Source organism: Giraffa tippelskirchi, chromosome 7, assembly GCF_054371585.1.
Source record: "Giraffa tippelskirchi isolate mGirTip1 chromosome 7, T2T-mGirTip1v1.2.pri, whole genome shotgun sequence".
NCBI lineage: Eukaryota > Metazoa > Chordata > Mammalia > Artiodactyla > Giraffidae > Giraffa > Giraffa tippelskirchi.
This window is the reverse complement of record NC_137281.1, coordinates 59,830,673-59,854,584: the sequence shown is the minus strand read 5'-3', so window position 1 is coordinate 59,854,584 and position 23,912 is coordinate 59,830,673. Positions and strand designations below refer to the sequence as shown.

The 23,912-nt window shown below is 43.6% G+C and overlaps 1 long non-coding RNA gene across 1 annotated transcript; it reads left to right on the top strand.

Annotated features, from left to right (window-relative positions):
- Positions 1-802: 802 nt before the first annotated feature.
- On the top strand, positions 803-23,609 carry LOC145513211 (uncharacterized). The gene is made up of 4 exons (XR_014059210.1): positions 803-2,483; positions 15,979-16,163; positions 20,665-20,780; positions 23,291-23,609. It is a non-coding gene; the product is annotated as an uncharacterized LOC145513211 (long non-coding RNA).
- Positions 23,610-23,912: the final 303 nt, after the last annotated feature.

Here is a 23,912-nt window from a genome sequence, read left to right as displayed (position 1 = left end):
ATTATTTTTGGAATTTCCTTGTTTTTTTCAATGATCCAATGGATGTTGGCAATTTGATCTCTGGTTCCTCTGCCTTTTCTAAATCTAGCTTGAACATCTGGAAGTTCTTGGTTGATGTATTGCTGAAGCCTCGCTGGAAGAACTTTGAGCAATGCCTTCCTAGCATGTGAAATGAGCACAATTGTATGGTAGCTGGAACATTCTTTGTCATTGCCTTTCTTTGAGATTGGAATTAAAACTGACCTTTCCCAGTCCTGTGACCACTGCTGTGTTTTCCAAATTTGCTGACATATTGAACACAACATTTTAACAGCATCATCTTCTAGTATTTTAAATAGCTCAGCTGGAATTCCATCACCCTCATTAGCTTTGGTCATAGTAATGCATGAATCAAGATAATTTGGACATGGTGAAGTAGGAGATAGAAAGAGTGAACATCGATATTTTAGGAATCGGTGAGCTAAAATGGACAGGAATGGGAAAATTTAATTCAGATTATATCTATTCCTGTGGACAAGAATCCCTTAGAAGAAATGGAATAGCCCTCATGGTGAGTAAAAGTGTCCAAAATGCAGTACTTGGATGCAATCTCAAAAACAACAGAATGACTTCAGTTCATTTTCAAGGCAAACCATTCAACAACACAATAATCCAAGTCTATGTCCCAATGAATAATGCTGAAGTAGCTGAAGTTAGGTGGTTCTATGAGAACCTACAAAACATTCTAGAACTAACACCAAAAAAAGATGTTCTTTTCATCATAGGGGACTGGAATGCAAAAGCAGGAAGTCAAGAGATACTTGGAGTAATGGGAAAGTTTGCCCTTGGAGTACAAAATGAAGCAGTGCAAAGGCTAACAGAACTTTGCCAAGAGAATACACTGGTCATAGCAATCAACCTCTTTCAAAAACACAAGAGATGAATCTACAAATGGTAAATACTGAAATCAGATTTATTATATATTTGCAGCCAAAGATGGAGAAGCTCAAAACAATCAGCAAAAACAAGAGCTGGAGCTGTGGCTAAGATTAAGAGCTCCTTATTTCAAAATTTAGGCTTAAATTGAAGAAAGGGAAAACCACTAGGGCATTCAGGTATGACATAATTAGAGTGGAGGTGATTGCAGATTCAAGGGATTAGATCTGAAAGACAGAGTGCCTGAAGAATCATGGGTGGAGGTTCATAACATTGTACAGAAGATAGTGACCAAAACTATCCCCAAGAAAAAGAAATGCAAGAAGGTAAATTGCTGTCAGAGAAAGCCTTAAAAACAGCTGAGAAAGAAAGGAAGCAAAAGGCAAAGGAGAAAGGAAAAGGTATACATAACTGAATGCAGAGGCCCAGAGAATAGCAAAGAGAGATAAGAAAGCCTTCTTGAGTGAACAATGGTGAGAAATAGAGGAAAACAATAGAATGGGACAGACTAAGGATCTCCTCAAGAAAATTAGAGATACCCAGGGGGACATTTCATGCAAAGTTGGGCACAAAAAGACGCAAACCCCAAGGACCTGACAAACACAGAAGAGGTAGCAAGAATACAAAGAAAAACTGTATAACAAAGGTCTTAATGACATGGATAAACACATTGGTGTGTTCACTGACCTAGAGCCAGACATCCTGGAGTATGAAATCAAGTGGATCTTACTATGAGCAAAGCTAGTGGAGGTGATGGAATTCCAGTTGAGCTATTTCAAATCCTAAAATCTGATGCTGTTAAAGTGTTGCACTCAACATGCCAGCACATTTGGAAGACTCGCAGTGACCACAGGGTTGAAAAATGTCAGTTTTCATTCCAATCCCAAAGAAGAACAATGCCAAAGAATATTTCAACTACTGTATAATAGCATTCATCTCACATTCTCACAAGGTTATGCTCAAAATCCTCCAAGCTAGGCTTCAGCATTCTGTGAACCAAGAACTTCCAGATGTATAGGCTGGATTTAGAAAAGTCAGAGGAACCAGAGATCAAATTGCAAACATACATTAGATCACAGAAAAACCAAGGGAATTCCAGAAAAAGACATCTACTTCTTCTTCATTGAGTACACTAAAGCCTTTTGCTGTGAGGATCACAACAAACTGTGGAAAATTCTTATAGAGGTGGAAACACCAGACCTCCTTGCCTGTCTCCTGAGAAGCCTGTATGCAGGACAAGAAGTAACCATTAGAACCAGACATGGAACAGCAGACTGGTTCAAATTTGGGAAAGGAGTATGTCAAAGTTGTATATTGTCACCTTGCTTACTTAACTTATATGGAGAGTATATCGTGAGAAATGCCAGGCTGCAAGACTCAAAGCTGGAAACAAGATAGCTGGGAGAAATATCAACAACCTGGGATATGCAGATAATACCACTTTAATGGCAGAAAGTGAAGAGGAACTAAAGAGCCTCTTAATGAGGGTGAAAAAGAGTGACAAAAACTGGCTTAAAACTCAACATTCAAACAACGAAGACCATGGCATCTGGTCCCAACACCTCCTGGTAAATAGATGGGGGAAAAGTGGAAACAATATAGATTTTATTTTCTTGGGCTCCAAAATTACTGCAGACAGTGACTGCAGCCACAAAATTAAAAGACACTTGTTCCTTTGAACAAAAGCTATGACAAACCTAGACAGCATATTAAAAAGCAAAGACATCACTTTGCAAACAAAAGTCCTTATAATCAAAGCTATGGTTTTTCCAGTAGTCATGTACAGATGTGAGAGTAGGACCATAAAGAAGGCTGGGTGCCAAAGAATTGATATTTTCAAATTGTGGTTCTGTAGAAGGCTCTGGAGGGTCCCTAGGACAGCAAGGAGATATAACCAGTCACTCCTAAAGGAAATCAGCACTGAATATTCATTGTAAGGACTGGTGCGGAAGCTGAAGCTCCACTTGGCCACCTGATGCAAAGAGCTGACATATTGGACAAGGCTCTGAGGCTAGGAAAGATTAAAGGCAAGAGGAGAAGAGGTGCAGCAGAGGATGAGATGGTTTGGCTAGTATTGCTTACTCAATGGACAAGAGTTTGAGGAAACTCTGGGAGATAGTGAAGGACAGGAAACCCTGGCATGCTGCAGTTCATGGGGTCACAAGCTGTCAGACATAACTTAGCAACTGAACAACAATGCTTGCTCAGACCCACTTCACATTCCAAGATATCTGGCTCTAAGTGACTGAATACACCATCGTGGTTATCCGGGTCATTAAGATCTTTTTTGGGTAGTTTTTTGTGTGTATCTTCCCACCTTTTCTTAACCTCTTCTGCTTCTGTTAGGTCCTTACAGTTTCTGCTCTTTAATTGTACCCGTCTTTGCATGTAATGTTCCCTTGGTATCTCTGATTTTCTTGAAAAGATCTCTAGTCCTTCTCATTCTATTGTTTTCCTCCCTTTCTTTGCATTATTTATTTAAGAAGGCTTTCTTATTTCTCCTTGCTATTCTCCGAACCTCTGCATTCAGTTAGATATATCTTTCCCTTTCTCCTTTGCCTTTCACTTCTCTTCTTTTCTAGGCTATTTGTAAAGCCTCTGCAGACAACCATTTTACCTTCTTGCATTTCTTTCTCTTGGGTATGGTTTTGGTCACCACCTCTTGTACAATATTACTAACCTGCATCCATAGTTCTTCAAGCACTCTGTCTATCAGATCTAATCCCTTGAATCTATTCATCACCTTCACTGTATAATTATAAGGGATTTGATTTAGGTTACACCTGGATGGCTTAGTGGTTTTCGCTACTGTCTTCAATTTAAGCCTGAATATTGCAATAAGGTGCTCATGATCTGAGCCACAGTCAGCTCCAGGTCTTGTTTTTGTTCACTGTATTGAGCTTCTTCATCTTTGGCTGCAAAGTATATAATCAATCTGATTTCTATATTGACCATCTGGTGATGTCCATATGTAGAACAATCTCTTGTGTTGTTGGAAAAGGATGTTTGCTATGACCAGTATATTCTCTTGGCAAAGCTCTATTAGCCTTTGCACTGTTTCCTTTTGTACTCGAAGGCCAAACTTGCCTATTACTCTAGATATCTCTTGACTTCCTACTTTTGCATTCCAGTCCCCTATGATGAAAAGAACATCTTTTGGTGTAGTTCTAGAATGTCTTGTAGGTTCTCATAGAACCATTTAACTTCAGCTTCTTTGGCATTAGTGGTTGGGGCAATAGACTTGGATTACTGTGATGTTGAATGGCTTGCCTTGCAAATAAACTGAGATCATTCTGTCGATTTTGAGATTGCATCCAAGCACTGCATTTTGGATCCTTTTGTTGACTATGGAGGCTCCTCCATTTCTTCTAAGGAATTCTTGACCACAGGAGTAGATATAATGATCATCTGCATTAGATTTGCCCATTCTCATCCATTTTTGTTCACTGGATCCTAAAATGTCAATGTTTACTATATCTCCTGCTTGACCACATTCAATTTACCTTGATTCGTGGACCTAACATTCCAGGTTCCTATGGAATATTGTTCTTACAGCATCGGATTTTACTTTCATCACCAGACAGATCCACAACTGCGTGTCATTTCTGCTCTTGCCCAGCATCTTCATTCTTCCTAGAGCTATTTCTCTGCTCTTCCCCAGTAGCATATTGGACACCTACCAACCACAGGGGCTCATCCTTCAGGTGTCATATCTTTTTGCCTTTTCATTCTATTCATGGGATTCTCAAGGCAAGAATACTTGAGTGGTTTGCCATCCTCTTCTCCAGTGGACCACATTTTGTCAGAAATCTCCACCATGACCCATGCTTCTTGGGTGGCCCTACATGACATGGCTTTATTGAGTTACACAAGGCTGTGATCTATGTGATCATTTTGGTTAGATTTCTGTGATTGTGGCTTTCATTCTGAAGTTGTGGGATTGTAGTTCTTGTTTCTTCTGTCTACCCTCTGATGAATGAGTGTAATAGTGTTGTGCAAGCTTTCTGAGGGGAGGGACTGTCTGTGGGGAAAATTAGGCCTTGCTCTGGCAGGCAGATCCATGCTCAGTGGATCTTTAATCCAGTTGTTGCTGATGGATGGGACTTTGCTCCCTCCCTGTTAGTTGTCGGGCCTGAGGTGACCCACTCCTGGAGTCTACAAGCTCTATGTTAGGGCCATGGTGGCCTCCAAGAGGACTCTTGCTCCACATGCCTCCAAGGACTGCTGCTGCCAGTGCCCCTGTCCTTGTGGCAGGCCTCTTCCAGCCCACAACTCTGTAGGGACCTTCAAACACTCAGGTAGGTCTGTCTCAGTCTCCCATGGGGTGACTGCTCCTTTCCCCGGTGCACACAAGGTTCTGTTTGTTCCATCTAGGAGTCTCTGTTTCTCCTAGTCCTGTGGAAGTTCTGTAATCAAATTCCACTGTCTTTCAAAGTCAGATTCCCTGGGGATTCCCAGTCCCTCCCTTGTCAGATCCCCAGGTTGAGAAGTCTGATGTGGGGCCTAGAACCTTTATAATAGTATGAGAACTTCTTTGGTATTATTGTTCTCCAGTTTGTGGGTCACCTAACTGGCAGGTATAAGACTTTATTTTAGTGTGATTATGCCCCTGCTAACGTTTCATTGTGGCTTCTCCTTTGTCCACCTTTTATTGGTGGGTTACAACATCTTCCTGTTGATGTTTGTTCAATAGCTAGTTTTGATTTTGGTGTTCTCACAGGAGATGTGTGCATGTACTTCCATTCCACCATCTTAGGGTTTCCCTCGTGGCTCAAATGGTAAAGAATCTGCCTGCAATGCAGGAGACCCATGTTCGACCCCTGGGTCAGGAAGATCCCCTGGAGAAGGTAATGGCTACCCAATCCAGTATTCTTGCCTGGAGAACTCCATGGACAGAGGAGCCTGATGGGCTACAGTGCACGGGGTCACAAAGAGTCTGACATGACTGGGTGACTAACACTTTCACTTGCAATGATACATCCTAGACTTCAGTTAAAATATGTAAAATAAAGTACACTTTACAGTAGGGTAGAATTTTAAGGAAAGATAGAAGACCTCACTAGCTGGGAAAGGAATGATGAATGTTCTAGGTCAATGTTGTTTTGCTGAGGTACCATTAACAATTTTTTTTTGATGTGCTTTACTTTCATTTTTTTTATATTTTAATTTATTTATTTTGATTGGAGGCTAATTACTTAACAATATTGTAGTGGTTTTACTTTTAATACACCTGAGTGAGACAGACAAATCTCCTAGTCTTCTTGTGAGTGAGGCTTACCCATTCTCTGGACATTTCACCTTCTTTCTGGGAAATGCTTGGTGGATAAACTTTGTATTAGACACATGTCAGGGCATCAACCTTGAACACAGCCCTTTTTCACAAAATCTGTCCCTACCCAGTGGCCCTGCTAAGAATGTGACCTCCTGGCAATGGGCATCTGGGATGGGCAGTGAGCCTGGCCTAATAAGCACGGCAGCTGGTCAGTTAAATCCCCTGCTGCAGTTTGCATGGGCCATCAAGGGCCGAGTCATCTGGCAGCAGGACCTGTGGCAGAACGCTATGACAGAGAAAGGACCCGCTGTTGGCCTCCACTTTGGGCCAGGGGCAGGTGGTAGGTAAGCAGAGAGATCTATTCAGTGGAGAGAGGAGAATGAAGCTCAAGTTTCAAGAACAAAACCTAGGTGAAAGGGTAGGAAGTGCACAGCTGCTGACCAGGCAGTCTCCTGGACACAGGTGCTGTGGAGCTGAGTGCTCGTGGAGATTTGACCTTCCCTGAGGCCGCAGGGTGGGCGCCAGCCTCTTCTAACCAGGGAAACCCTGTTCCTCAGGGTCACAGACCCCAGAGGGGTACCACTGCACTGGGGCCTTGGGGACCACCTCTGCATCACCCCCCTGCCAGTAACCTATCTCATGCTCTGAACCAGGAAAGCTCTTCTTGTAGTGCTGGGAAGTCCACTGCTATTTTTTTTTCACACGTTACTACACCTGCTGAATTATATGTCTTACCCACAGGGGACAAGCACAGCAAGAGGAGGAGAGAGAGGGTCACCTGTCCTGCTGCCTCAGCAGCATTCCTCTCCTGGTTTGTTACACTCAGGCTCCAGGCTAGCTGCAGAGCAGCCTTCTTGCTTTCACTCTGGCCTTGCTCCATATAGGAGAGCCAAGGCCTCTGGGCCCGGCTGCTTTACTGTCACTGCCCAGCCACTGGGCACTGAGCCCCATTGGCCTTTTAGCCATGGGTTCACCTCTGCTGAGGGTAAGGTGTTAAATCCATGAGAACTCTTCATTGTGAAGATTCTAGAAAAGGACGCCTGCATCCCACAAGGGAGGAGTGCTCACAAGCAAGGTCCCCAGGTGGACCTTAGAAGAGAAGCAGGCCTGACTGGGCACCTCTGTGCAGACCGGGATAAACCCCCAGGGTTTCAGCAAGGCAAGTGATGTCTGAATGGAAGCCTCAGGGAAGGGGATTGAGAGGAAGTGGGGGTGGGGAAGGTGGGGAGATAGGGAGGTTGGGGAGTAGCGGGTGGGGAGGATGGGCAGAGTGAGGAGAGGATGAGGATGCCATGCACCCTTTTTATAGCCGGATCTATGGACATTTGGAGGGTTTCCGAGAGAGAGAGGAGCCCTGAAGGGGAGGAAATGGCCATTTTCTAAGCCCTCTTTGAGGCCCAGGGATCCAGGAGGCATGATTCCAGGGCTGTAATTTGTTTCCTGTGCTGTTGTAACAAATTACCAAAAACTCAGTAAAAATGTATTGTTTTACTATTTTGGAGGTTAGAAACTAAAAGTGGGTCATACTGGACTAAAATCAAGGTGACGGCAGAGTTTTGTTCCTTCTAGAGACTCTGAAGGGAGCAGGGGAACAGTGTGCGCCAAGCCTGGGAGCCTGAGGGAGAGTGATGAACACAAAGACTAGCGCCCTTGGAGCACTGGATGGGGGGCAGCAGCCCTCTCGGCCAGTGTGAGCAGGTCTGTCCATAAGTGGCTTCTGTGTAGGAAGCCGTGGGGAGCTTATTAAGTAGGTGACACAGACAGCTTCATGCTTCCAAATAATCATGCTGGTTATAAAGTGGAGGAAACATTGAAGGTGGGACAGTATTGCTGCAAGGGACCTGTGAAGAGGCCTTGCCAATAATCCAGGAGACAGGGGATTTGAACCAGAGTGTAACATATGTGCACGCTAAGTTGTTTCAGTTGTGTCCAATTCTTTGCAACCCCGTGGACTGCAGCCTGCCAGAGTCCTGCTTCAGCTGGTCTAGTGGTACCCAAGGGATGAACAGTGTCGGCGAAAAGAAAGAAAGGAAGGAAAGAAAGACACAGAGTCTTTTGAAGGTTCAGAGATGAAGATTCTTTATTGCGCTAAGTTTCTAGTTATATAGCACATGTTTTAGGTCAGTAAACTTTGTAATGATTCTTTTGCAATATTTTCCTATTCAGATGATTTATCTCTTGATTCTAAGATGTAAATGTTCTTTCCTGGTCTTTTGTTACATTTCGGTTACATTTTTACCCAGAAACCTATTCTTATTTTACTAAAAACATGATTCATGATGTCATAAATCATATTGTTCTATCTACTTCAGCGAACACAGTGTCTTGCTTCAGGGAATAAGCACTATAGTGGGATTTAAGGTCAAGAGTTTTTCATAGTACAGCCATTGTCTGCGGGGGTCTGTTTACCATCTACCCACATATCACAAGACTATTTGTGGCAAAAACAAATCTTTTACAGTCTACCCTGAAACCACCTGCAATATGACTCACATATTTCCTTTTGTCTGTGTTCAGGTTCTGGGGGGGCGGGGCACAAATATCTCTAGCGTCCCAATCTTTATGAGAAAAGGCAATTGGATTAGTTTCTATAATTTTTCTTAATACATGATCCAAGTTTTCAGTCATCGATAATAATATCCTCATGAGGCCAAATCACAATAGGCTTGGGGCTTGTTTTTTAAATAAACATGGCCTTACTCCCTGGCTGAGTGTTAGGGACTCATCAGCCAGGGGCCTCAGTATGTTTAATAATTTGGGGAATATTTCTTTGGGACAGAGGACCATTTTTTTTTCCCCTAAACTCTCGTGAAATCACTACAGAAGCCCCTTTAAATCCTGCCAACAAGGAAAGAATACAGCTAGCCACAAGAAAGGCATAGAAACAGGAAGGAGTGAAGGTTCCAATCCTGGAGAAAAACTGCTTTGCAGTTTCTTCTTGAGTGGTACTGTGACTTTGTCATCCAGCAGTAGATCCAGAACGGCTCCCAACAGTAGCCAGCCATGCTCCTTTTTCCATGGGATTCCTCAGGCAACAATGCTAGAGTGAGTTGCCATGCCCTGCTCCAGGGGATCTTCCTGAACTGGGGATCAAACTCACATCTCTTGCATCTCCTGTATTGGCAGGTGAGTTCCTTACCACTAGTGCCACCTGGGAACAAGTGTCACAGCCTGGACTCCATCCCAAGCATGAGCTAGTTGCACTGCACTGAATCTTGTGGGCACCATATCTTAACCACTCCAGGAACAGCCAAGTCTATTCCCTGAGGCTTGTTGAGAAAAACTCCTCAGCTCTGTGCTGGGGAAGAGGAAGGGCTCTCCTAAGAACAGCAAGTCTGTGCCTTTCCAGAGTGGAATTCTCAAAGAAAGAAGTCCATACCCACAGCTTCACATTTTCCATCCTATGACCTCCAGACCAGGCCGTGTGGGGTTAGCTCTCCCCAAGTGTTCTAGGAAGATTATGCTAAAGTGTGGTCTCAGTGAGTCTTAGCTCCCTCAGTCCCTGAGGAGAAGACACAGTTTCAACATACAACATCATCTGGGCAAACAAAGAATTTTAGCCGAAATTGGAAATCAACACCCACCCAGGTTTTTGGTACCAAATGGGTTCAGAGATGTAGATGATGGAGCTGCTGTAAAAACTTTATGCTGTAAAATACTGCACAAATTAAAAAATGTTAACTTGTTAGAATGTCATAATTTTCAAGCACATGTAAATAAGGTTAGTGAATTTTATTCCACATAGACAATTTAAATTATAAAACAATCAAATTACTTTTCAGGTAATACTTTGGGCCCAAATCAAGTAAATTTCAAGTCATTATAACTTTAGAAAAAGAAACTAATTTGAATATGGAATTTAGATCCATTAAAAATCTCAACTTTAAATAGTGATAATAGAAATCAGAAAAGCTTGAGAGTGGTTAAGATTAATTAAGAGTGAATGCATTTGGGAAAAGAAAATTATAGCACTGTAATTTTAGAATGCAAATGAGGTCAGAAAGTTTAAACTAATTACATCTATATAAAAACACTGCCTAATAACAGAAAAATATTTCATTACAAGGATTTGTAAGTACTGTATTCTGTAATTCTTGTTACATAAGTAGCAACAAACCAGTAAAGTGCAATTGTCAGCTCATCAGAATATACTGATAGTTCAGCTGGTGCCAATTTAGAATTCTTATTCCTCAAAGTTCACTTCAGCCTGATTTCTTTGCCCTATGAGGTAAACAGTATATGTAACTCACTCAAGCCCCTTAAATCCCTCTCCTATTTTGTAGACTTTGCTTCTGTAGGTTCCCACCTGCAGTGGTCTGCTGGCACCTTGCCTGGGGTTCTGGAGCTACCTCACCCACCCAGCTAGCGTAGGGTGCCTGACAGGTTACACTCCCCATCCCATCCCCACCCCACCCACAGTGAGCTTAGCCAATGACTGCTCTAAGTGTTCTTTGCCTCAGGTGGGATGGACTCGGGGGTATAATTTATGCTCCAGAGTGCCACACAGGATGCGGCTAGGACTAGGCTTCACATGAGACCGCAGTTGTGCTTAGCTTCTGCTCTAGATCCAGTTCCCTTGAAGTGGAGCCTGGAGGAAAGAATCTTGTGCAAACCTTTCGTAGAAGAAGTGCTCTCAGGTGAAACTTATAGGGTAGTAGGGCATTAAAAAAGTTATTCTAACACTTGTTAAAACAGTAAGGAAGACTACTCACTACTACTGTGATGTGTTAAGACTAGGGCAATAGGGGAGAAAAGTCAGTTTCCACTCGAATACAACAATGTGAGTGGATTCTGGATGGAAAATTGTAAAGAGTAGACATCAAGGGTAGGGGGTGTTTCTTGCTAAACTGTCTTAGATCTTTACTGAAGTTAGGATGAGGTAATCAGATACCAAGGGTGGAGGGATTCTTACTAAACTGACTAGCAAGATTCTTGCTCCAAGTAGACTAGGCAGGCCAAAGACAAGGCCCCAGCATGAGGCCTAGTTGAATAGAAGGCTCTTCTTAGCCTCACTGAGTTTGATCAAGGAGAGAGCCTTTGTCAGAGGGAAGCAGGGAGGAGCAGGGGAAGAAGCAGGCAAAACTGTGGATTCACTTGAAGTTTGGCCTCTGCTTGATCATAAAGGATCCTATCTTGAGGCAAGGGAAATGGACTTTTTCTAATATCCTCATATCAGTTAGTCCTTTGCTATGGACCAAACCCCAGGGGTTGGAATATATGCCAGTGAAAGTGAAAGTGGCTCAGTCATGTTCAACTCTTTGCAACCCCATAGACTATACAGTCCATGGAATTCTCCAGGCCAGAATACTGGAGTGGGTAGCCTTTCCCTTCTCCAGGGGATCTTCCCAACCCACGGATTGAACCCAGGTCTCCCACATTGCAGGCAGATTCTTTCCCAGCTGAGCCACCGGGGAAGCCCAAGAATACTGGAGTGGATAGCCTATCCCTTCTCCAGTAGATCTTCCTGACCCAGGAATTGAACTGGTGTCTCCTGCATTGCAGGCGGATTCTTTACCAACTGAGCTATGAGGGAAGCCCAATATATGCCAAATCTGGTCAATTCTCCTGAGACCTGCGAGTTACTAGTCTGGTGCAAAAGTAATAGCAGTTTTGGACCCTGAATTTTAAATTATTATAACTAGACTCAAGCACATATTTATTAATCAAAACAGGACTCATTATAATCAACACATTTTTACCAACAAGAAATAAGTTTATTTCTGCAACAAAAAAAATCTGGGTATTGGGACTTGACAAACTCTTAGAAAGCATTATCTTCTCCTGCTGGTTGTGGAAACATTTTCCCTGCATAAAGTTTTTGAGATGCTTGAAGACATGATAGTCTGTTGGCAAGAGGTCAGGTCAGTATGGCAGATGAGGCAAAACTTTGTAGCCCAAATCATTCAACTTTTGAAGCCATGTGTGTTTGGGTGTTGTCGTGGAGAAGAATTGGGCCCTTTCTGTTGACTAATGTCGGCTGCAGGCATTGGAGTTTCTGGTGTATCTCTTTGATTTACTGAGCATTCTTCTCAGATGTAATGGTTTTTCTAGGATTCAAAAAGCTGTAGTGGATCAGACCAGGCAGCAGACCAGTAAACAGTGACCATTTTTTTTGGTGCAAGTTTGACTTTGGGAAGTGCTTTGGAGCTTCTTCTCAATCCAACCACTGAGCTGGTCCTCACTGGTTGCCATATAAAATCCACTTTTCATCATGCATTACAATCAGATCAAGAAATGGATCACTGTTGTGTAGAATAAGAGAGGATGACACTTCAAGACAACAATTTGTGGTCAGCTTATAAGGCACCCCGGAGAAGGCAATGGCAACCCACTCCCGTACTCTTGCCTGGAAAATCCCATGGACGGAGGAGCCTGGTAGGCTGTAGTCCATGGGCTGGTGAAGAGTCGGACACAACTGAGGCGACTTTCCTTTCACTTTTCACTTTCGTGCGTTGGAGAAGGAAACGGCAACCCACTCCAGTGTTCTTGCCTGGAGAATCCCATGGACGGAGGAGCCTGGTAGGCTGCCATCTATGGGGTTGCACAGAGTTGGACACGACTGAAGCGACTTAGCAGCAGCAGCAGCATAAGGCACCCACTTATCAAGCTTTTTCACCTTTCCAAATTGCTTCAAATGCCAAATGGCCATAGAATGGTTGACAATGAGTTCTTGGGCAACTTCTCACATAGTTGTAAGAGGATCAGCTTCGATGACACTCTCAGTTGGTCTTTGTCAACTTCTAATGGCCAGCCACTCCTCATCTTCAAGGCTCTCATCTCCTTTGCAAAACTTCTTGAACCACCACTGCACTGTACATTCATTGTCAGTTCCTGGGCCAAATACATTGATGATATTGCAAGTTGTCTGCTGCTTTATGACCCATTTTGAACTCAAATAAGAAAATCGCTTGAGTTTGCTCTTTGTCTAACATAATTTCATAGTCTAGAATACACATAAAATAAACATCAAGTTATAATTCATTAGCAAAAAACATAAAGCAAATTCTCATTAAAATGATACATAACATGGCACATTTGTTGAAGAATGTATTCCAGTATCAAATGGCAAATTTCAACAACACAAAAATCACAATTACTCTTGCACCAGCCTAATATTACAGTCCACACTCAGGGCAGCAGAGAAAGATCAGCAGCCCAGTTCATTAAAGGAAGGTTGAGCCGAGCACCAGCACCCTCTACTGTAGCATTTCCCCTTTCCCTATCCTGCCTCCTCCACATCCTTCTCTTTCCCTATCCTGCCTCCTGAGAGCACTGCCGGCATAGTAAGCCTCATCACAGGCACTGCTTCCAAAAAACCCAACAGAGACACTCCAGAGCTCTAAAATTCAAGAGTTCCCCTTGCTCTGGTGACCAGAGGCTGGCTGGAGTCCTGAAAGCCTCTCTATTCCAAGCTATCGCAGAGTGCCTGCAGCAGTTGGCTCCTGCCATTCCCCCCAGAACAGAATCCATGTTCCCTTCTTTTAGTAACAGTACCCTGATTTTCCTCTGTGGGATCCACTACCCCTTCTCAATCTATAAAGTTTGGACATAGCATATGTGTATGCCTGCACACATACACACATACACACACAGCCCTGGAAAATCAGTCAAGGGATGGGAGTGTGATCCCAGCTGAGTCAGTGAGCCTCAGTCCTGAGATCTTTGCTTGGAGGCACGTGAGGATCATCTGCCTGCAGATAGGAAGATTCTGCCCGAGACTGAGGCAATCACAGAAGCAAATTAAACCAAGTCAGAGAATTTGAAAGATTTGAACCCTGGGTCAATCTCTGGACTCTTTAGTTGTATGAACCAATTCAGTCCTTTCAGCAGATGGGAACTGCTCCAGCCACCTGGAGATGAGTTTCAGTCACAACCAAGTGACCCTCCCCTGACTCATATCTCTGATGAGGGTCTGCTGAAAAGCCCCTTTTAGAAAATTTTCTATTTTGAGATGTGTGATAAGGTGTAAGTGGTAAGTACTCATTATATACAGTCCTTTCCATGCATTCATTTCCTTATTTGGACTATTTGGTGCTGGAAGTCCTGGCCTCTATTCCTTTTAGAGTGCTCCCTGGGGTTCTCAGCTCTCCCATCCAAGCCCCAGTCTCCCAAGACTCTGAGCTCTGGTGCCTTGGGGAAACTTCATTCACAAGGGCCATATCCTCTCCCTGCTCCTAATCCCGCCTCCAGGAATCAGTCTAGGAAAAACAATGGGGCCCAACCTCAGTGTACATGTGTGTGAGCTGGACCCGTCCTGAGGATCCTCTGTCTACTGGAGCAGCTCTCCTGGTTTTGGTGACTCTTGTTCATCATCTCACTCTCCATGAAGACATCTCATGCCCTAGCCTGGGTACTGGCTGTGTGAGAGGGCTGGAGGGACCGTCTACGTGAAAGCTTGTGGGAAAGTAGCATTGCCCATAGAGCTGGCCAGACGATAGCCTGGAGCTGCTGAGAGCTGCTGTGTCCAGAAGGCCAGCTTGAGAATGACATCAATCCAAAGGAAGCAGAAATGAGAAGCATCAGCGTCACGTGAGAGATGGTGTGCACCATCAGTTGAACACCTCATTTCAGTCATATCTGAAATCTGGAACCTCTTTGTTGCTAAGCCAATATATTCCCTTTTTAGCTTCAGTCAGTTTAAGCAGGATCTTGTCACTTTAAACAGCAATTATGTGTAGATGAGATAGTAAATAGAGGCAAAGAGATTTGTGTGGGCGCAAGAGGGGACCTAGGCCCTGACTCACTGAACTCAGGGCTGGCTCTTTTTTGCCTTTAGCTTATAACTGATACCTGTAATGTGAAAGATTTCTGAATGTGTGTCACCTCCTCCTAAATCCTTTCCTAGTTGCTCTGTGCTGCCCAAATCTCATCTTTTAGGTAAAGGCACCCCCACTTGAGGAGTGCATCCTGAGAGAAAACGTTCTAACCTCAGCTTCGGAGTCTGTCACATGAGTGCAGGTTTTGCAATAGAGGTAAGAGGTCACCTATCAATAGTTAGCTCTGAGTGAGCTAAGCTGGTAGAGCAAATAATCCAGTATGTCATTGGCTTAAAACACATGTATGTTTCAGCCGTACAGAGTTCACTATGAATCCAGGAGACTCTCAGGGCAATTGGCCTCTGTGAAGTGACTCAGTGATCCAGGTGGCCCTGATCTGGTGAATCTGCTATCTCAACGCAAACGCCCCTATGCCACAGTAGGGGAAACACATACAGCTCTCTTGTGCCCCTCTTCCAAACTTCAGCCCACATGTGCCTATGCCAATTAGCCAAAGTCATCCCAAGGCCCTGTTCAACTGCAAGGGAGCCTAGAAAGTATGCCTTAAGTGTTCCTAGAAAGAGAAGAGACCACTTGTGGGTAAGCACTAGTGATGTCCACCAAGCATTGTGGGCATAGGAGTGCTGACCACTGAAAGGGTCAGTGAGGATATATGGCTCAAAAGTGAGCATGTGACTGACTCCTGCTAAGAACCCCTGCTGCAGGTGGAGAGCAGGGCGATCCCAGCCTAGACTGCGGGAGAGAAGCCAGGACTCCTCCCTGCCTTGGTTTGCTCTCTGGGTCTTAAGATTATTTCCACTGGCTTCTGTATTCACTAGAGACTGCTTCTGTGTGTCAGAAACCCAACCACCCCAGTTTACCCCATGGGGTTTATTTTTCTAGTGTGACAGAAAATGCAGGGGAGGCCACTCAGGACTGGAATGACCCCAAACTGTAGCCCAAACCTGGGAACTTTTGTTTTTCTGTTTCATCATCCTCAGTTTGTGCTTTCTCACGACCACCTCATTATCACAGGCACACCTTGGCTGCTCCATCTCAGTCAAGAAGACAGGAGCAAAGAGAAACATCTAGAAGGAGGAGATGGCACCTATGTCAAGAAAGCAAAACAAAAACCCAGCAGATCTCTGCTTAGGTCTCATCGGTACCCATGTCACATGACCACTCTCACCACAAAAAAGTCTGGGAAATACAATTTTTAGGTGAGCATATTTCTGCCTTGAAGAAATTGTGATTCTATTATCAAGTAAGGAGAGAATGGGTATTAGGAAGGCAAATTAACAGATAAATATTAGCCAACTTGCCCAAAACTCAAAATTTCTATTGGGTTTTTTTCTTTTTTTTTCTTCATGAACATTTTTATTTATTTATTTATTTATTTATTTATTTTATTTTTTTTTTTATAAATTTATTTATTTTAGTTGGGGGCCAATCACTTCACAACATTGCAATAGTTTTTGCCATACATTGACATGAATCAGCCATGGGTTTACATGTGTTCCCCCTCCTGGACCCCCCACCCACCTCCCTCCCCATCCCATCCTTCTGGATCATCCCATTGCCCCGGCCCTGAGCCCTTGTCTCATGCATCGAACATGGAATGGTGTTCTGTTTCACATATGATAATATACATGTTTCAATGCTATTCTCCCAGAACGTCCCACCCTCGCCTTCTCCCTCAGAGTCCATAAAATTGTTCCATGCATCTGTGTCTCTTATTCTGTCTCGCATATAGGGTTATCGTTACCATCTTTCAAATTCCATATATATGCATTAGTATACTGTATTGTTGTTTTTCTTTCTGGCTTATTTCACTCTGTATAATGGGCTCCAGTTTCATCCATCTCAGTAGAACCGATTCAAATGTATTTTTTTTAATGGCTGAGTAATATTCCATTGTGTATATGGGTTTTTTTTTGAAAACTGAGAAAACTTGATAAAAGAGAGTCTGTGTTTCTCAATACCAAAGGCTGCTGGAGGCAAATTTTGGTTCCTCTCCTTAGAAAGTGTACCTCTCTGTATTTTGCTTGCTTGCTTGTGTGTACGTATATCACACCCCGTCTGCCTCAGCCCCAGCCAGCCTCCTGGGCATGTGATCTGTGTAGTCTCACAGGGTCCCATGCTTGGTTTACTGCTTACTCTCACTGCCTGAACTTTTAAACAAAGAGTCCTGCATTTACAAATGCAGGACTACAAATTATGCGGAGAAGGCAATGGCAACGCACTCCAGTACTCTTGCCTGGAAAATCCCGTGGACGGGGGAGCCTGGTGGGCTGCCGTCTCTATGGGGTCGCACAGAGTCGGACACAACTGAAGCAACTTAGCAACAGCAGCTACAAATTATGTATCCAGCCCTGGAATGCCCTTTGTGCACATTGTTCCTATGGTTCCTGGTGAACTAAAAAATATACGGAGTCAGGAACCAGAGGGACCTGAATTCAAAATTAGCTCAGAATTGTTGGGCAAGTTATTTAGTATCCTCTAATCTCAGTTTTCTCATCTGTTAAAAGAAATAAAATCACTTTTCTGGTACGGTTGTGGTGAGGATTTAATGTGATCCAGGAATTAAGGGCATGATCCACCATTGTGTGTACCCCATGTCCCCACACCAGTCATGATCATTTTAATGTGATTTCCATTTCTGTTGAGAAGCCCACTCCTACCATACCTGTCCAAAGACAGAGTCCGACACTCAAAGCTGGGGTAATGACATTCAAAGGATGTCTCAGGCTGCTAGATCTGGAGTTGGTATTCTCAGCCCCCCATCCTCATTTGAGCAAAGAAGCCCCCATGCTCACTGGAGGCCAGTGCAGAGAAGGAAGTAAGGCTCAGAAGTGAAGGGGAGTCGGTCTGGTCAGGCTAAGAGAGCTATTGGTGCATCCCTGAGAGCTAGGAGACACAATGCCTACTCAGTCACCTTGATGAAAGAACAGGATCCAAGTTTGCTCCATGGGAGTGGAGAAAAGAGAAGTGGTTGAGTGACAGCAGAAACCTTCAGCATTCACCTGAACAAAGCCAACTCATCTGAGCAGCTCAGAGAGGCCAATGTGTAGCAGAAGGCAGTTCCAAAGCATCATTAATTCAGTGCAAGCAATTACCGGTAAAATTTTAACCTCTGCCACCACTGCCAACTTCACAGGGAAAAAAGTCACTTGAATGTTTTCTCACCACAGAGGGTGCCAATTCCCTCCAGGATTAAACAAAAGTTGCAACTGTTAGTAGCTCTTCATGGATGAGCTTCAATCCCCTGCCAGGCCTCTCTTCCTTTGTGTATTAGAACAGAAACTTCTAAGACCCATGAGAAGAAGCACAGGGCTGGACCAGAACTTCAGCTAATATAGCCTGGCACATAGCCTGGCAGACTGGGCTCTGCCAATGAAAATTCAAACAAAATAAATATAACACATGTGATTTTGTTCCTTGACATACAGTGCAAGACATGGAAGCACTGTATGTCTGAAGTGAAGTCGCTCAGTCGTGTCCGACTCTTTGCGACCCCATGGACTGTAGCCTACCAGGCTCCTCCATCCATGGGATTTTCCAGGCAAGAGTACTGGAGTGGGTTGCCATTTCCTTCTCCAACTGTATGTCTATTCTATACTAAATACATGAATTTCATTCATTCACTGCCCTCCTACCCACTCTGTCACCAGCTGTTGTTAGTGGGCTATAGCACCTCCCTAGTGCCTTGGGGGAGGCTCTCCCTGCCCTCAGGGTCTGCAGGAACCTAGGGTGCCTACAAAGTGAAAATGTTAGTCACTCAGTCATGTCTGACTCTTTCCAACCTCATGGACTGTAGCCCACCAGGCTCCTCTGTCCATGGAATTCTCCAGGCAAGAATACTGGAGTGAGTAGCCATTTTGTTCTCCAGGGTATCCTCCCAACCCAGGGATCTACACCTGTCTCCTGCATTGCAGATGGATTCTTTACCACCTGACCCACCAGGGATTCCTATATAGTCCACATCCTCAAATGTCCTCAGCCTCTCAAGGTGGTTAGTTCCCAGGTTCCCTACCTGCCCACATCCCATGAGATTGACTACAAAGCTGTAGTCCAATCTTCCACACCAAGCCTGGTTCAGATCATTAGACCTTTCTGATTCAGAATACTGGATATCTGAAAAGCTTCTCTAGGGATGCCACAGAGCTGTCTCCTCTCCACATACTGAGAGGGTAACAGGCAGGAAGGCTAGGGGTCCCCAAATAGAGGAAATAGGCTGCAAGTGTCAGACGTTTTTTATCTCTCTCTTAAGCAGCAGGAGTAAACAAACTACAAGTGTCAGATTTTTTTCCCTTCTCGATACAAAATTAAAAGGTTTCTTTTAAAATTCTGTGATACCATGACTACACCTTGTTCCACCTGAACTTAACTTTTCTCAAAGCATGAGCTAACCAACCAATGCGTTTTTCTTATGGAAATGTTTTTCTTAAGCTATGTTAATGAACTATGTATTTACCCTAGACTCTGTCTTTCCTCAAGTCAGTTCCACCTAAGACTCAGAACTGATAAAGGCTCAATAAGCTAGTATGTTTTACTCAATACAACTGTTCTCCTAATCTATGTTAATGAGACTACCTATTTGCTTGGAAACGTGCCTTTCTTCAAGATTCATGTCAATCATTTTATGGCCCCAGATGACTCACCTTGTGCCAGTGTTATCTCAAAATGTGTGTTGTGGGTGAGGGGTCTGGTGCCACTCTCTGAGTTTTGAGACATTTCAGTTCAGTTCAGTCGCTCAGTCATGTCCAATTCTTTGTGTCCCCATGGACAGCAGCATGCCAGGCTTCCCTGTCCATCATCAGCTTCCAGACTTTATGCAAATTCATGTCCATCGAGTTGGTGATGCCATTCAACTATTTCATCCTCTGTCGTCCTCTTCTCCTCCTGCCTTGAATATTTCCCAGCATCAGGGTCTTTTCCAATGAGTCAGTCCTTCGCATCAGGTGGCCAAAGTATTGGAATGTCAGCTTCAGCATCAGTCCTTCCAATAAATATTTAGGACTGATTTTTTAGGATTGACTGGTTTGATCTCCTTGCAATCCAAGAGACTCTCAAGAATCTTCTCCAACACCACAGTTCAAAAGCATCAATTCTTCAGCACTCAGCTTTCTTTATAGTCCAACCTTCACATCCAAATGTCTCACACTGAGACATTTCCTTTCTCTAATTAGCAGCTTGCTAGTAGGTATATAACTTCCTACTAAAGATTAACAAGGGGGCACTCTTTCTGCCCCCTTCTGATGTCTATGTCAGAAGCTTTCTCTATCTCTTTAATACTTGAATAAAATTTCATTACACAAAAGCTCTGAGCCATCAAGCCTCATCACTGGTCCCAGATTGAATTCCTTTCCTCTAGAGGCCAAGAATCCCGGCGTCTTTCATGGCTCAGCCACAACCTTTCAATCCCAGGGTTTGCGCAAGGTGGCACATATCTCCATCTACTATCTCAAACCCCTAAACCCTCTTACCCCTCCCTAACCTCAGGGAAGCTCACTGCCACCTCAATTAGACCACGACTTCCCTTTAAGATCCCCTCAATGGGGAAGTGAGTATTGGCAGGGAGAGGACACAGGTGACTTTTCAGGTACTGAAATGTTATACATCTGTCTAGGAGTTGTCTCAAGTGTGTACAAATGTGAGGTCCAAGGAGCTGCACATTCAGCATGAGTGTACTAACCAACAATTGCGTTTGTGTGTCCACAGGGCAGAAAGCCAAACTCTGACATCAGAAGTTTGCAACAAAGAAAGGGTTTACTGCAGGGCACCGAGCAAGGAAGTGGGAGACAAGCCTCAGATCCATTCCAACTTGGTCTTTTAGTGTGAGTTGTTTTTTTGTTTTGTTTTTTTGTTTGTTTGTTTAAGAAGCACAAAGAGGCTGGGATTAATTATTGCTTTTTGACATTTCTTAATTGTTGTTTCAGGAGCCTGGATGCTTCTGGTTTATGGTTCTGTGGCCCACTGGTCCAGAGCCCAGGGGTCTGTTATCTCATCTTACCCTGGAGAAACAACCTGAGTTTGTACATTAATAATGATGATAGCAATTTTAACGTTAGCAATGTTATCAACCACAAAAATTTTAGTCACATGACTTTAGTTGATTATTGTTTAGTTAGTGAAGAATTGAGGTCAGAGGGGATGAGAAAGGGAATAAAGTTTTGGGTAGAGAGATTAATCATAAACTTGGCAAGGGAACTCAGTTTTGGTGGTGACTCCATTTCACCCATGTTACTGTGTTTGTTGTAAAGAAAAAAATATTGCCTGTCCCTTCCAGCTCTTCAAAGATCAGGCCATTAGCCACTGCAGCCACCCACCAACAGTGCACCCTTAGAGGAATTCAGGATGGAGAGGAGTCAGAAGCATCCTGTACTTTGGATACACTGACCTAAGAGAGCTAAGATGCATATCTAAGGAAACATTTCAATGATCCAGAGTCTTTCATCTTCCCATATGCAGAAAGCACTAAAATCATTAACTTGAGATGTCTGTGTTTAGCAGTAATCCTTTTCTGCTTGAATACATGTTCTACATGTTTTTTCCAGAATATATATATATATATAGTTTCTTCATCCCCTGCAGAAGGGAATGGCTTACCCACGATAGTATTCCATGGACAGGGGGAAACCTCCTGGCTCCTCCTTTACCTCTTGGGAGCAATTCCTCAGAACTATCTGAAAGGCTCTCTCCCGGCTTATAGTTCTCAGTAAGGTCCCCAAACAAAACTTAATACAAAACTTTTATGTTGTGCTTTTTATTTCAGCCATCAGTGTTACAGTTCAGTTTTTAAAATGTGCTCCACCAATCTATTAGCTTCGACTGAAGGTGGCAAACAGCCAATATATGGCCATACAAAGTGGCATCTTCATAAGTTCACCCTAATATTTTCATCTGGCTCAGCGTATAGTGTGTGCTTTTAACAAAAATTTGCTTTCAACCTTTGAAATGGAAGATTTTACATAAAATTCAAGGTTTCTGGCTCTAGGCAGAAGCCTATGTGTGTGTGCTTAGTCACTCAGTCATGTCCGACTCTTTGGGACCCCATAGATTGTAGCCCACTAGGCACCTCTGTCCACAGGAATTCTCCAGGCAAGAATACTGGAGTGGGTTGCCATGCTCTCCTCCAGGGGATCTTCCCAACCCAAGGATCAAATTCAGGTCGCCCACCTTGCAAGAAGATTCTTTACCATCTGAGCCACCAGGGAAGCCCCAATCAGAAGCCTAGGAGTACTTAATCTTCAGCTGTAGACAAAAATCTCCAACATGCTCCTAGAGAGGGTTGGGGCTGGTTTCCAGAAGTGCTTGGGGTGGAAGTGGGGGACCGCTGTTGTGAAGCAGGGGCTCCTCTCATTTCTTTGTGAAATAAATCCCTGTAGCACCCCACTCCAGTAATCTTGCCTGGAAAATCCCATGGACGGAGGAGCCTGGTAGGCTGCAATCCATAGGGTCGCTAAGGGTCGGACACGACTGAGCGACTTCACTTTCACTTTTCACTTTCATGCATTGGAGAAGGAAATGGCAACCCACTCCAGTGTTCTTGCCTGGAGAATCCCAGGGACAGTGGAGCCTGGTGGGCTGCTGTCTATGGGGTCACACAGAGTCGAGCACCACTGAAGTGATTTAGCAGCAGCAGCAGCAGCAGAAAGAAAGATGATTTTTTCTATCAGGTTCTCCTGTTACATCAAATAAGACAAAATTTACAAAAGTAAAAAACACATATGTATACATATCTATTTAGCTGTATATTCAAACATACATATCTTTTTTCCCCTTTCTTTCATTTAAATCTTCACTCACTAGTTTCTGTTCAGTATTTTTTCTTTCATGAGTTGCTATTAATTTTTTCCAGCAATTTACAAATGCCCCCATACTCTTAAAACAATTGAAATCACAGTTGAAAACAATGATAATTTCACCAAAGCAGAAGTTATTAAATGCAAATGTTGGCAAAAGTTTTTAATACTTCAGAAATTCATGAAAAATTCCTAGGTAAGCTCATTTCTGCTGCAGATTTAATTCTTTCTCTTCTTAAAATCAAGAAATTCCCTGTCTTCCCAGGAAGACCCAAACAAGCCTTAAATGGAGGTCACGTGAGGCCACATCAGACTGATCCCCCCTCCCTAAAACCCAGGATGGCAGAAAAGTGGGCAGCTCTGAGAAAGCAGGAGATGGAAAGCCCCCTAATAGTCCTCACTGTATTCTAAGCTCAGTACTGAAATGGATAGAAAAACAGTTAATCCCACAGTTTACAGTCTCCACTAGTGATAATCATGAAAACAAAACTACTCTATACAGTTGTTCTGCTTTGTGCTTTTCAAAATTTTTTCCTTATTAGGAACTCATTGAAACCTGAAGAGACTGGAAATCTGCCTTTGAAATTTGAATGCTGACGGGACATGAAGAGCTCAAGGTTATTCTGCAATTTGTTCTGCAATCAGGGTTAGGACAAGAACCAGGTTCTCCAGACTTTAATGTAACCCCACTTTCTAGATCCTGGACACATCCCAGTACTGCTGGAGCTAATACTTCATCTTACTGCCATCTGAATGAGAAAATGAGACACGGTCTCTGCCTTGGTCTTTGACTTGTTTGCTCACCCAAATCAGCCCTTAGGGACAGCATGTCTCAACCACAATTAGATTTGGTTCTTCTAATTCTGGACACTTTGCTTATAATGTCAATTAGGAATCCGTCATTTAGATGGTGAAACTAATTAGACTTCAATGCGGTGACTGTTTAGAGAGATGAGAGACTCAGATGAGATTCAGTTCAGTTCAGTTCAGTCGTGTCCAACTCTTTGCAACCCCACGAACTGCAGCATGCCAGGCCTCCCTGTCCATCACCAACTCCCGGAGTCCACCCAAACCCATGTCCATCGAGTCGGTGATGCCATCCAACCATCTCATCCTCTGTCGTCCCCTTCTCTTCCTGCTCTCAATCTTTCCCAGCATCAGGGT